Below are 12,550 nucleotides of genomic sequence, written 5' to 3'. Positions count from 1 at the left end.
AAAAAATAAAGAAAAACTTATAAATTTGTCCTTGTCAATCATTAAACTTTTGTTTTTATGAATTAAAAAATAATGAGAAAAGGAAGAATGACAAGTAACAGAGATATTGAATGAAAGAATGAAAGAGAAAAGGGATGACTTTTTTAATATACCTACTTACTTATACAAGAATTATAATTATTTAAATGAGTCTATAAAAAAGTTATGTTACTAGGGCGCCAAACTCAAATGCTGCAAATTTTTGTTCAATTTTATGTTTGCACGCATGTAATTGGTAATTAAATTATATAGGCAACATACTATTTAAAAAATAATTGCGAGTATATAGAATAACAATACAATTTTTTTATAATTAAAAACAAAAATCTTTAAATACATTTTATTAAAATTAGTTCGTACCTTGTTGAAAATTAATAAATATTTCAATACCGTATGTCAAAACCCAATGTGCTATTTGCCAAAATTTTTCTTAAAGGTTAAAAATTTACAAAACTTATGAAATATGAACATATATAAATGTCAATTTTAGATATTGAACTTCAAAATTAATTTTTAATGGTTACACACAGTTAAGGAATTGAGTAACAAAATTGTGTAAAAAATTAAAAAAAAAAAAAATTAGTATAAAATAAAATTAATAATTTAATCAAAGCTATTTATTTCAAAATTTTAATTTAAATTATATTGCTTGCTCTCTATGTACGTCATAAAAGCGGTTAGAATAATGTATTCTATTTAATTTATATGGCAGCTTGAGTACTGAACTTGAAATTATCTTGAAATTCAAGCTGAATTTTCTTATTATATCAGCTTGAAAGTACGAAAATGACGCTTAGACATTACATTTCAAGTCATTGTTAACATTTCAAGCAAAGTACGGAAAATTTTTTGGTTGACGCCGGCTTTAAGTCAAGTAACGTTTACATGAACACGATACGCTTGAAACTGTCATATAAACGGGGTAAACGTTTCCAAATAGAATTTAATTATTTTAAAATGTAAAATATTTAAAGAAAATATTTTCACTTTCACTAACTATTGTGAATTATTTTCAACAGTAATAATGTAGAAAAAATGTAGATAATTTTTCTAAAATTAGGAATTTTTCCTCCATTCAAAGAAGAATCAAATTACTTAACAAGTAGTTTTTTTTTTTGGTTTTTGTATGGAAATGTCGGAGAAATTAACTTATGTGGGGCATTGAAAATCAAAAAAAAAAAAAAAAAAAATTGCATGAAATTTTATTTTTATAAATTTGTTACGTAACAAGCCGCTTATTAGCCGGTTCCATCCGCTTTTTTTCCAGTAATGTTTTCTTTTTATTGAACTTTTTTATTGATTTAGTGCTGTTTTTATAATTTATTGATCATTTATGCAATTAATTTTCAAGTTTTATAAGTAATTTTTAAAAATAATATTTCTTAAATGAAATATTAAATTTTATGGTAGTTATAGTGATTTTAATTAGAATGTAGTAAATATGTTTAAATTAAGTTTATGATGTGTGAATAATTTATTTTTTTTCTGGAAAATTTTTAATTTTGCTATTAATATTTTATTGTCTCATAAAATTTTTTATTCAAAAATAATACTTTGGTTCATTAAACTTCCGTATTTTATAACTTTTAATTTTGGCTTCGAAATATTAAATATAATGTGGAAATTTATTAAAAAATAGAAAAAAAAACACTAAAAGGCTTTTGACAATTTTTTTGCTATAAATTTATGTCAAAATTAAATTTAAAACGCGCATAAAAATTAACAATTGTTTGTTTTTTTTTTTTTGTAAATGAAAAAAAATTTGTTGAAGTTGACAAATTGCTTTTTCTTTATTAAAATATATTTATAAATTTTAGTCCAATTTTTTTTCAAATGCCTATTAATGTAGAAGAAGTAGTAATAGTAAGAGAGGGGAATCTCGTCCGGCCACCCAAGCGAAGCTCAAGTACTAGGTCAACCAAAAGCTCCATCGGTAACACTTAAATTAATATTCGAAAACAACCCCTTGTAATACAAAACTTCAAAAACAATCTACCGGAACCAATCCAGGCATTCGTTTTCTCTTCCACATCAAAGACGAACAGGCATAAAGAACATGTTCCACGTTCTTCACTTCCGCAATATCCTGATATCTCTGACAAACATCTTTTGTTTGACTTCTAGCACGAGCAAGCCTCGGCTCAAATGTACCTCGCAAGACCAAATGTAGTAAAACTCTAAAATCAAGAATGTATTATCAAAATAAATATTATAACCAAAATAAATAATAAATATTAAAGTCATACGGCAATTGACAACTGAAGTAACCCAGCAGACATCTTAATTGAATTCACTTTTAGATAAATTAAGGCTTGTGCTAATCCGTAATAAAATCTTGAGAAAAAACTAGTGTTTACATGATTTTGTAAAAAGCTATGTCAGGCTAGTCAGACATGTATACAAAACAAAAAACTAAGTGATATCTACTTCTATTTTTAATTCTAATTTTATATGTTTCCCAAGTAAGAACATCAGTGAATAAAGTCAAGATCACATTAGAATCGCATATAGCAGCCAGCTGTTGGGAAATAAATCAGATATTCTATTTTACTATTTCCAGAATGTTAAGTTCTATCTAGAGCTCTCTTCAGCTCTTGCGAACCTGTGCAGAGCAATATAATTCAATGCAGCTGGCTGAGATAAGGAAGCTATTATCAGACTTATGAAAAACAATTAGTAAAAAATTTAATTTTATGATCAAATTCTGAATACTACATTAATGTTGTCTTTAAGTATTAAATAATTTTTCGATGTCTATAATAAGAATAATTATGGTGTTAAAATATTTTATAAAAATAAAATTGTTCAGGGCGTAGGTGTTTTTTTTTTTTGAACAACTTTTGTTTAAATTGAAAATTCATTAATTTACATATTTGTTTGTAAATAACAAATAGAATTTATACATATTCATATATAATAGGCAAAAATAAATATTGATACACTGCGGCAAACCTATAAGAATATAGCGTGAACTATGGGCTTGACGTCTTAAAAAAATTCTTGACGTAATAAGAGTTATAAAAAGACTTTAACACATAAATATTATTCATTCATTTGTTCATTGTCAATAAATATTATGTAATCAAAATAGAATTATTTCAATTATATGTTCTAATTAGAAACAAATTTAGAAGCCTGTTTTTCTAAGATGCAATTTACGAAAGATTTGATTGTCAAATTAGTTGCTGTTCACTTTTGACGTTTGCAACGATTTCAGGCAGATAAATCATCATTGACAGTTTCATACTTGAACAAAATCAAATGTGCTTTTGTTGCAAAAATTTTGTACAATGACGATACTCCTTTCTCTTTTGACAAGTTTTTTAATAAGAAATATTATTCGAGAAGTTGATGAGATTTATCACTTTTTGATTACTTCATGAGGAGCTTCATGATTTGGTGTGACAAATCATAACAATTGACCCTATCGAAGGCTTGCGTGGAAATAAGTCTCAAAAGTGCAAAATTATAAAGGAATTTAATTTTTTCGCCGCATATGTATTTAGTTCACTTATTATTTTATGATTCATTTTATTATCTTTGTGTGCACCACATGTGTATGCCTATATCTAATTTGACAGCTGAATAGCCTCAACACAAATGCTCTTATGACTTCTTTTCTCATTTTAATATTAAATTTTATGGAAATAAAAAAAATTTTTTTTTGAATAAAATGAAAGTATTGTAGACCTAGAATCAATATTTGCTATATTAAATTAAAAAAATCGTCGTGAAATTCTTAAAAATAATATCAAAAGATAATCTTTTTTATTAACTTCCTAATTTAAAAAAGAAAAATGGAAAAGATTTCTGAAATTTTGAAAAACAAAAAATAAATGTTTAAAATAATTTTAAGAGACAAAGAAATCGAAATATTTTCATGTTTATTTTTAAAGGTGAAGAAAATAAAATATTTTACGTATAAAAACTACGTAAAAAATAACAAATAAATCATCATAATAAGCATATCTGTACCTACATCACGCCATTAACAAAATATAAACTCATGTTCTATTCAAAAAAGAAATTTTTCATTTATTTCCAAAAAAAATTTTTTTTTATTCTTCTTCAATATAAAATTAAAATGTAAAAATTTTTGATAAAAAAATATTTTTAGAAAATTTTTGTAGTCTTCTTCAAAAATAAAACAAGCAGAAAAAGAAAAATAATTAAAATTCACTTTGATTTTAATAAAAATGTCGGAATTTTTTTTTTGTAAAATTGTCACAGAAAAATTTTGTTTTAATTTTTGCTTATTTCTTATATTATTTATTTTTCAAAATTGTTGTGTGAGTGTGTAGGTATACAAAATAGCGTTTTATTGAACTTAATCTTATATTCAAAAGCTAATTGACTCGCTTTCAGTCATATTTAACTTTACCCATAACATTGAGTTCACAAAAAAAAACAAAATTCCAATCAATCGTGTATTATTCATAATTTATCGTTTGACATTAATGTTATATTTTGCGTATAGATATATATTTCTAATAATGTGACATATTAACTTTGTTAACAGTCAAATAATATGTCAATCAATTATTAATTGCGGTAATTCTTCCGATCAAATTATACGAGTATATTGGACATACATAATAATTGGAAATTAAATGTTATATTAATGCCAACATATCTTTACATTGTCAACACTTAAAATTTTTTAATGAAAAATTAAATCATGTTAAGTAGCAATTTTAATATGTGTATATATGGTCGTAGTGATTTCTTTCATAAAGATGTGGAGTTAAAATCAATGTAGCGGTCAAAGTTACTGCTTGTACATGGTTTATTATACGAAGCAAACATTTTGTAGTCTAAGGCTAAGGCACTATCATTTAACCTTTCCACTACGCATTTGCGCTATCACAAAATATAGAATTATCCCACTGCTTTAGATGCTTTAGTATTTGACGAGAATATTTTTGACGGATAATGTGCGATGTGCTTCAAGTGTGAACGAATTTAGTATGTTTGGAAAAGTATAATACTGGCAACAGTAATAATGGTATGAATTGTAGTTTCGGAAATGACATTGAGAAAAATTTTTTCGACGTTTCTAATTTAAATTTATTATCTATATTATTAAAGCGTCAAAATTTTTTCTACTTAGTTTCTTATTAAATTATTTAATTTTCATATTGAGATTTATTTAAAACATAAGTGTTATAATGGAAAACTGTTTATTCAATGTCAATTAAATCTGTCAATTCTGAAAAAAAAACACTTAAATTTTGAGTAAAACAGAAATGGGAAAGAAAATTTTTAGAGAATTTTCAAAAATTAAGAAATGGTATTAGAAGCAAATATTTTTTGTGAAGCATGCTCTCTACTGTAAGCCCTTATAAAATTTTAAAAGTTTTAATTTAAGACGAATTTAATATACTGTTATTTTTATTAACCTAACGGTAGAAATTTTAATCTTCATTATTTTCACTTGTGATATTTTTGTTATCTGCTATCATGATATTTCAAAAAGTATCAGTGTATACATATGTATATAAGTATGCGTATATGTTATTCAGTTTTACAGAAATTTTGAACCATTTTATTTTTGGAATTATTAAAAAAAATATTTTTATATTTTTGGAAATTACCTACCTATTTATATATAATGGTTTAATAATATTTTGGCCTTTATAATATAATATTGGTATGTTTTCAAATACACATACATAGACACATATAGCTATTTCAATAATATGACCTTTAAAAAAAAAAATCATCAATGAATTTTTTAAAAAAATTTTTAAATATTAAATTTTTAAAATTAAAATAATTTATTGGTACCAAAAATCATGATCATGAAAAAAAATTTAAGTGATTTTTATAAAGCCAGATGCTTTATCCATATGTATGTATATGGGGTAACGGCCAAAAAACAAACTAGAAAACAAAAATATTTTAATGCACAAAATATGTGATGATGCACAAACATACGTAAATATTATATTAACTTGAATATTTCAAAAAAATTAAGTAAAATTTATTTATAGCTTTTTGTATGTACTAGAGATGGGGTAAATATTATATAGTTGCCAAAGTGAAAATTGCATTCCTTACACGGTAGTTTCTTAGTTATAAAAGCATCCACATATTGTTGGTTTTAGCAACATGTTGAAAAAATTGTTGCTTCGTAAGTAGTGAAGTTGAGCCACTTTGAAAGCAATACGATTTTAATTAATAGGACTCATTTTGAATGACAATACCTAAATCAAATAAACAAAATAAATTAACGCCGAATTTATATGAGGAGTTGAATTCGAATTTCTTTTTCAAATAAGTTTATACATTTAGTTTTCCTTGTGTGCAGTAAATAGTTTTATGAAAAGGGTTTTGATTTAAAAGAAAAATTTGTAGACTAATTTGAAGCTCACGTCAAAGAATCTTCTAATTTTCGTGGTAAAAGTTACTTTAAACAACATTTTGCTTGGATATTTTCGAGTTTACAGTCACAGTCACTCATAAAATTTTTTTTGTATTTCAATCATAATTATTGCGTTTAATTTTTTATTTCTCGTTTCGTAAAAAGGACAGATTTTTATTTGTTTAATAATAAAAATTTTATAATTGCGCGTAATAATTAAAGTTAAATTTTGAATTAATTTATAAACAGGTACAGCGCAGTAAACATTACTAAGCAAATTCACAAAGTAACGCTATCTATAATTTTGCATATTTACAGATTACCCTGTATATAGAACCTGTGTCAAAATACTTATTTTATGAAACAAAACACAAAAGTTCTGCCTTAGTTTAAAATATCACCGTCAGAGAATAATTTGCAAAAAGAAAATAAACTGTCATTTTTGAGTGGTAAAAGCAAAGCATCAACATATTTCTTTGATTTTTAATTTGATGTACATGTATCTCTTAATTAGAATATGGCATATGGTATATAATTATATACCAAAATGTTGATCTAACGTCAACTTGACTTATACAGTAATAAAATTTTTATTCATGAATAAATCAAATTGGCGTTCAATTTGCATTTTGGTAGACGCCGGAAAATTAAAAAATAAAAATATTGAGAAACACTTTATTGAAATGTCAAAGCAAAGTATAATATTGTTACGTCAAAGTCAATTTTTAAATTAAGCGGTTTGATTATTTTTATTAAACGCATAAGCAAAGTTCAGTTAAAATTTTATGCAAAATAAAGTGTTGATACAAAATTAATCATAATAATTACTTGCATATATTTGAAGATTTTAAATTAATTGCTGTTTAATAATTTTGTAATTACTAATTTGTAACAAGAATAAGCCATCAACAAATCATAAAAAATTAACTTTTACCTTTTTTATTTCAGGAACAAATTAAATATACGATTTAGGTAGGGTCCTTCTTAGGATGCCTCGGAGACCAAAAACCATGTAAGTTCTTACAAAAATTAAAAATATATATATTTTTTTAACTGCAGTCACAAAAGTTTAAAATATTTTGCAACAAATTTTCAACTATTTATTTTAGTATGGGATTTGTGTTGTGTGTAACGGTTTTAACAAGGAGTTCATTTAAGCACATTAAAATTATCTTTCCACCTTTGTAAGGTTGTAAATTTGCGACTCATTTCAGAGCATGTTAAAATATATATACTTGATACTGACCATCTCTTTGTCAGTTTTGGAACACAAACGCTTTTAAAATGTGTAAGAATTCAGTTAAATTGTTAAATTTCATCCTTTATCTGAATTAATTATTTAAGGATTATTAATCAAACAGCAATATTTAAAAGTTTATTTAAGAAATTATTAAAATCAACAATTGCAACAAAATTAAATTGAATATTATTTTAAATCATTTAAAATTCTTTTAAAATAAAATGGATAAAATTCAATTCCATTACCATAATAAAATTTACTTTGAAATTCAACCCAATGTAAACGTGTTGTATGTAAAATTGTTGATAAACCTTCAATTATAATTAAAATTATTGTTGTAATTACTGCCCATACACCAAATAAAATATAAATAGCAATAACATTTTTAAATCTTGTGGTACTTAATGTCATTTTCAATGCTGGTTTAAATATCATATTCCATGTTACTTCAGACATTTCTGAATGTGCTAATGATAATGCCCATAAACGCAAATATGATGCTGTATGTGATATTGAACCAATAACACTATCAATTGTATGTATACTTTGATGAATTATTACATCTGATATTTCTTCATGCTCTTCATCTAAATCTTCTGGTAAATATGTTATATTTGATAGATTTGTATCAAGTGGTGTAAACATTTCATTAATTGGAATTAGAGTTGATCGATTACGATCAAATATTGAATGAAATTTTCGACTTAACATTGTAGCACGTTTATTTTTTGGTACACTTGGAAATTTTGTATGGCGATTTTTTGTTTTAAATTCATGCTCTGTTAATGATAATTTTTGTTTATGTTTTCTTACAAGCATATGAATTGGTTTACCAAAAAATAATATTGGTATACTTAAAAATGCAATTAATACTAAAATCATTTCAATGATATTTTGATAAGGGTAGATGAATTTTAAACAATTTTCTGGTAATTTATTACTTCTTTTAAACATTACCATGTCAATAAATTGTACTAATATAGATGGTGCACAATTTTCATTTCTTGGCAATGGATTCAATGCTGAATATAAAAACCATTTTGTTATTATTAAAAAAATTAAATAACCAAAAAGAAACAGTAAAAATATTATCATTGGTATTACTTCTAAAAATATTGATAAAAAATTTTTAAAATATTTTGCATTAAATATTTTCAATATTAAACCAAATAACATTTGTATTACACCAAATATAATTGAAATTTTCATTTTAAATGAATTATTTGCTATAATTTTATTTTCAGCCATACACCATATCATATCAATACCAAATGTTATTGGTACACCCTGATAACTTATTTTCGGATCAATTGTTATTATTGATGTATTGTATATATCACTTGAATTTAAATTAATACGCCAATGTGATCCAATATTATATGGTAAACCAAATATTTCATTATAAATTCCACCAGAATATATTGAAAATAATCCTAATAATAAAAGAACATATCGTCCCATAAACATTGTATTCCAAATTTCATTTATTATTCTTTTCTTTTCATAATATTTTTCAATTGATATTAAATAAATCGATAAAATTGTTATAATTAAACCATGTCCAATATCCCCAAACATAATTGAAAATAAAAATGGAAATGTAATTAAAATGAATGGTGTTGGACTTATTTCACGATAATGTGCAAACCCATAGGCATCAATAATATTCTGAAATTATAATTTTAATTAAAATTCATTTCTAAATTAATTATAATTAAAGAATTTTTAATTTTTGAAGGAAATTTACCTGAAAACCTTGAGTAAATTTATTTCTCTTATAATAAGTTGGTGGTAATTTTTTGGTTTTAATTCGAGCTAATATTGGTAATACTGTATGACCAGCATTTAAAACAGCTGTATTTAATGAAATTTGTATATTTTTCATATCTTTTTTAGCTAACCACATTTCAGCAACATATACGTTTCGGGTAACATCAAGACGTAAAGAATTACATACAACAAATATACTTTTCATAATTATTATTTTTATCCACCATATATGAAATTTTTCTGAATTTTCAATTAAAATATTTAATTTATGATTATATGATCTCATTATTATTTTCTGTAAATCTAGTGTTTTCTTCTCTAAATCATTTAATAATAAATTTTGTTCAATCTTGTTATTATAAGGACAATTATATAATTTAACATTATATCCCATACATATTTTTTGTATTCTTGCTTTAATTTCTTCACCAATTGAAAATATAAAAAATGTACAATAAATATTTGTTGTCTCATATTTATTTCTCTTAAAATTTTCATTTTCTTCTTGAATATCTTGAATTTTAATAAAATATGATGAATAACAGAAACGCCATAATGATTTTTCAAATTGAAAAACTTTTTCTTTTTTTATAATTCCAATAAAACAATCAAGTATATGAAAATTTTCATAACTTATATTATTAATTATTATTGTTCTACTGTCATTATTACTTTGATTATTATCAGCACTATTATGATTATTACTATTAAGAAATTTCATTAAATATTTTAATGCAATTGAATGTTCATTTAATTCTAAATAATTATCTTCTAATGGTTCAATATATTTTACAATTTCTTGATATTTATCATAGATTTCAATTATTTCAAAATTAATTTGATATAATTCTGATGGTGATTTTGGTATTATTGGTTCAATAATATCATCTTTATTATATTTTGTTGGTATATTATTGTCATCAATTAGTTCAAGAAATCTATTTAAAATTTTTTCAATTGAAATACATAATTCTAAATGACTATCAAAACGTGAATTTAAACTTGGTTGTTCTAATTGTACTAAACCAAGATATCCTAATTGTGCTATTGAGGGAAATAGAGCATCCTGATCCATAAATAATTGACATAAATACATAATTTCACTTCGTATACCATCAGAAGAAAAATAATTTGATTTCTTCAAAAATGCGTTTCTATTAAATGCTGTTCTTGGAAATTTCATTTTTTTTTTCTTTAAAATATTTTTTGATATTATATTTCAATTATTTTTTTAATTTTTTGTCAATTTTATAAAATTCATAAATAATTTGAAGTTTCTATAGAAATATTTTTTTTTTATTTTCTAAATTGATTTTTCCATTATTTTGAAATTATTCTCCAGGAAAATATTTTATAGTTACATATCTTGAAATATATGTAAATTAATTTTTCTAATTATTTTTTAATGTACATACTCATATATTTGAGTATATTTATGTATATGTGTATATGAATATCATGTACTGTCAAATAATAAATTTCAAATTTTTAAAAAATAATTTTAGTACTAATTTAAAAAAAAAACTGAGTGTTCTTAGTAAATCCAAAAATAAATATTTTGCATAAGTTTAGGCGAACGAGAAAAGCAAAATTTTTAGAACAAAACTACAAAAATATTTTTTATGACATTTTTATTTTACCAAATTTTTACTATGAATAAGTGAAATGAAGCAATTATTTTCCATTTTAAATTATAAGGTAAGCAATTGTGTTAGTACGAGTAGCTTAACAGCTTCCTTTTTTTTGTTATACATATTTTTTCTTTGAATAGAATGGAAAGTTAGAGGTTTCTTGTTTTTTATATAAAGCACGATTAGGCCTAAGGGGGAACTAAATTTTATTTGATTCGGGTTAAAATAAATTTTATAACGGTAATTATAATTATTAGATTATTAATAAAATAAATTTTTTTCTTTTTTCAAGAATTCAATTAGTAGAATGTTACCAGATTTATTTTTATTTTACTATATGAGTTTGACAACTTTAATAATTATTAGTGTTCTTATAGATATTAGAAATTTTTTAAATTTTCTCAGTGTTCTAATTGAATTATTTATAAAATTTCGATTCCTAACCTATTAGATTAGAATAAAATGGATTTTAAAATTCTTTTACAAAATCTTTAAATAATTTTAGAATTAAAATTTTAATTTTTAACTATATTGAATTTTTTTATTATTTTTCAATTTGGAAAATTCATTAAAGTTGAATAAACTGATCATAATCAAAGAGAAAACTTTACTATTAATTTTAAATTACAAACAAAAACTAATATAATAATTATGTTTTAGTGAATATGTTATAATTTATCAGATTAAATTTTGGGACCTTGTAAAAATGTAAACATTAAATTTATTATTTACAAATTATTATCTAAGATCTTAAAAAGAAAAATGAAAATTTTAGTCGGCATTTTTTATGAAGTCTCTTTATTTAATTTTACTAAAATGTTTTATTTTCTGTTATGGTTTGCATACAAAAGTGTTATATATGGGTACTTTTGATATGTTGAAAAGTCATGACATTTTCCCTATTTTTATTAAAGATTAAAAGCATAAAATACCCACCACCTTCTATAATATTATATTCTTTGTATATTTTTCCAAATATTTAGTCATCTTTTTTAGATAAATCTATTTTTAAAATAGAATTCTAGAGAATTGAATAGAAGAAAATGAAAATGACAAAAAAAAAAAATAAATAAAATAAACAGAGGCGAAAAAAGAAAAACCTCGTATAAAAACGAAACTTGAATTTTATAAGTTTACATTTTGCGTCTGATCTTTCTTTAAATAAAATTTGAATGTGTTATATATTATTATGTGTATGCAGTTATAAACTTTTATATTCACTCATATACATAAGTATGTATGCATTTATGTACCAAGCATGTGTTTACGAAATTATTTGATTATATTCTATTTTTTAACCTCAATATCTCTAAACAATGACGTCAAAATCTTTTTTTTTGTGTGTTATAATGGATAAGTGTTATACATATGTATATAAAAAATATGAATATAAAAGAATTAGTATAAGAAACAAGAAAAAAATGGTTGCTATAAAGAAAATTATAACAAAAACAATAAGAAAAAATACAATGAAAAATTTTGGCAGATGGAAATAAAACTGTCAAT

General features: G+C 23.1%; 1 protein-coding gene across 1 annotated transcript in view; it reads left to right on the top strand.

Annotated features, from left to right (window-relative positions):
- The window catches only part of LOC129616053 (RING finger protein nhl-1), a 56,258-nt gene that overhangs the window by 1,503 nt on the left and 42,205 nt on the right, over positions 1-12,550 (top strand). Inside the window, exon 3 of the mRNA XM_055531499.1 lies at positions 7,352-7,415. The gene's annotated coding sequence lies outside the window, so the exon portion shown is untranslated. The remainder of the gene's footprint in view (positions 1-7,351; positions 7,416-12,550) is intronic.

Source organism: Condylostylus longicornis, unplaced genomic scaffold, assembly GCF_029603195.1.
Source record: "Condylostylus longicornis isolate FDR11 unplaced genomic scaffold, ASM2960319v2 ptg000162l, whole genome shotgun sequence".
In the NCBI taxonomy this organism is placed as follows: domain Eukaryota; kingdom Metazoa; phylum Arthropoda; class Insecta; order Diptera; family Dolichopodidae; genus Condylostylus; species Condylostylus longicornis.
This window is presented reverse-complemented; position numbering and strand designations above follow the sequence as displayed.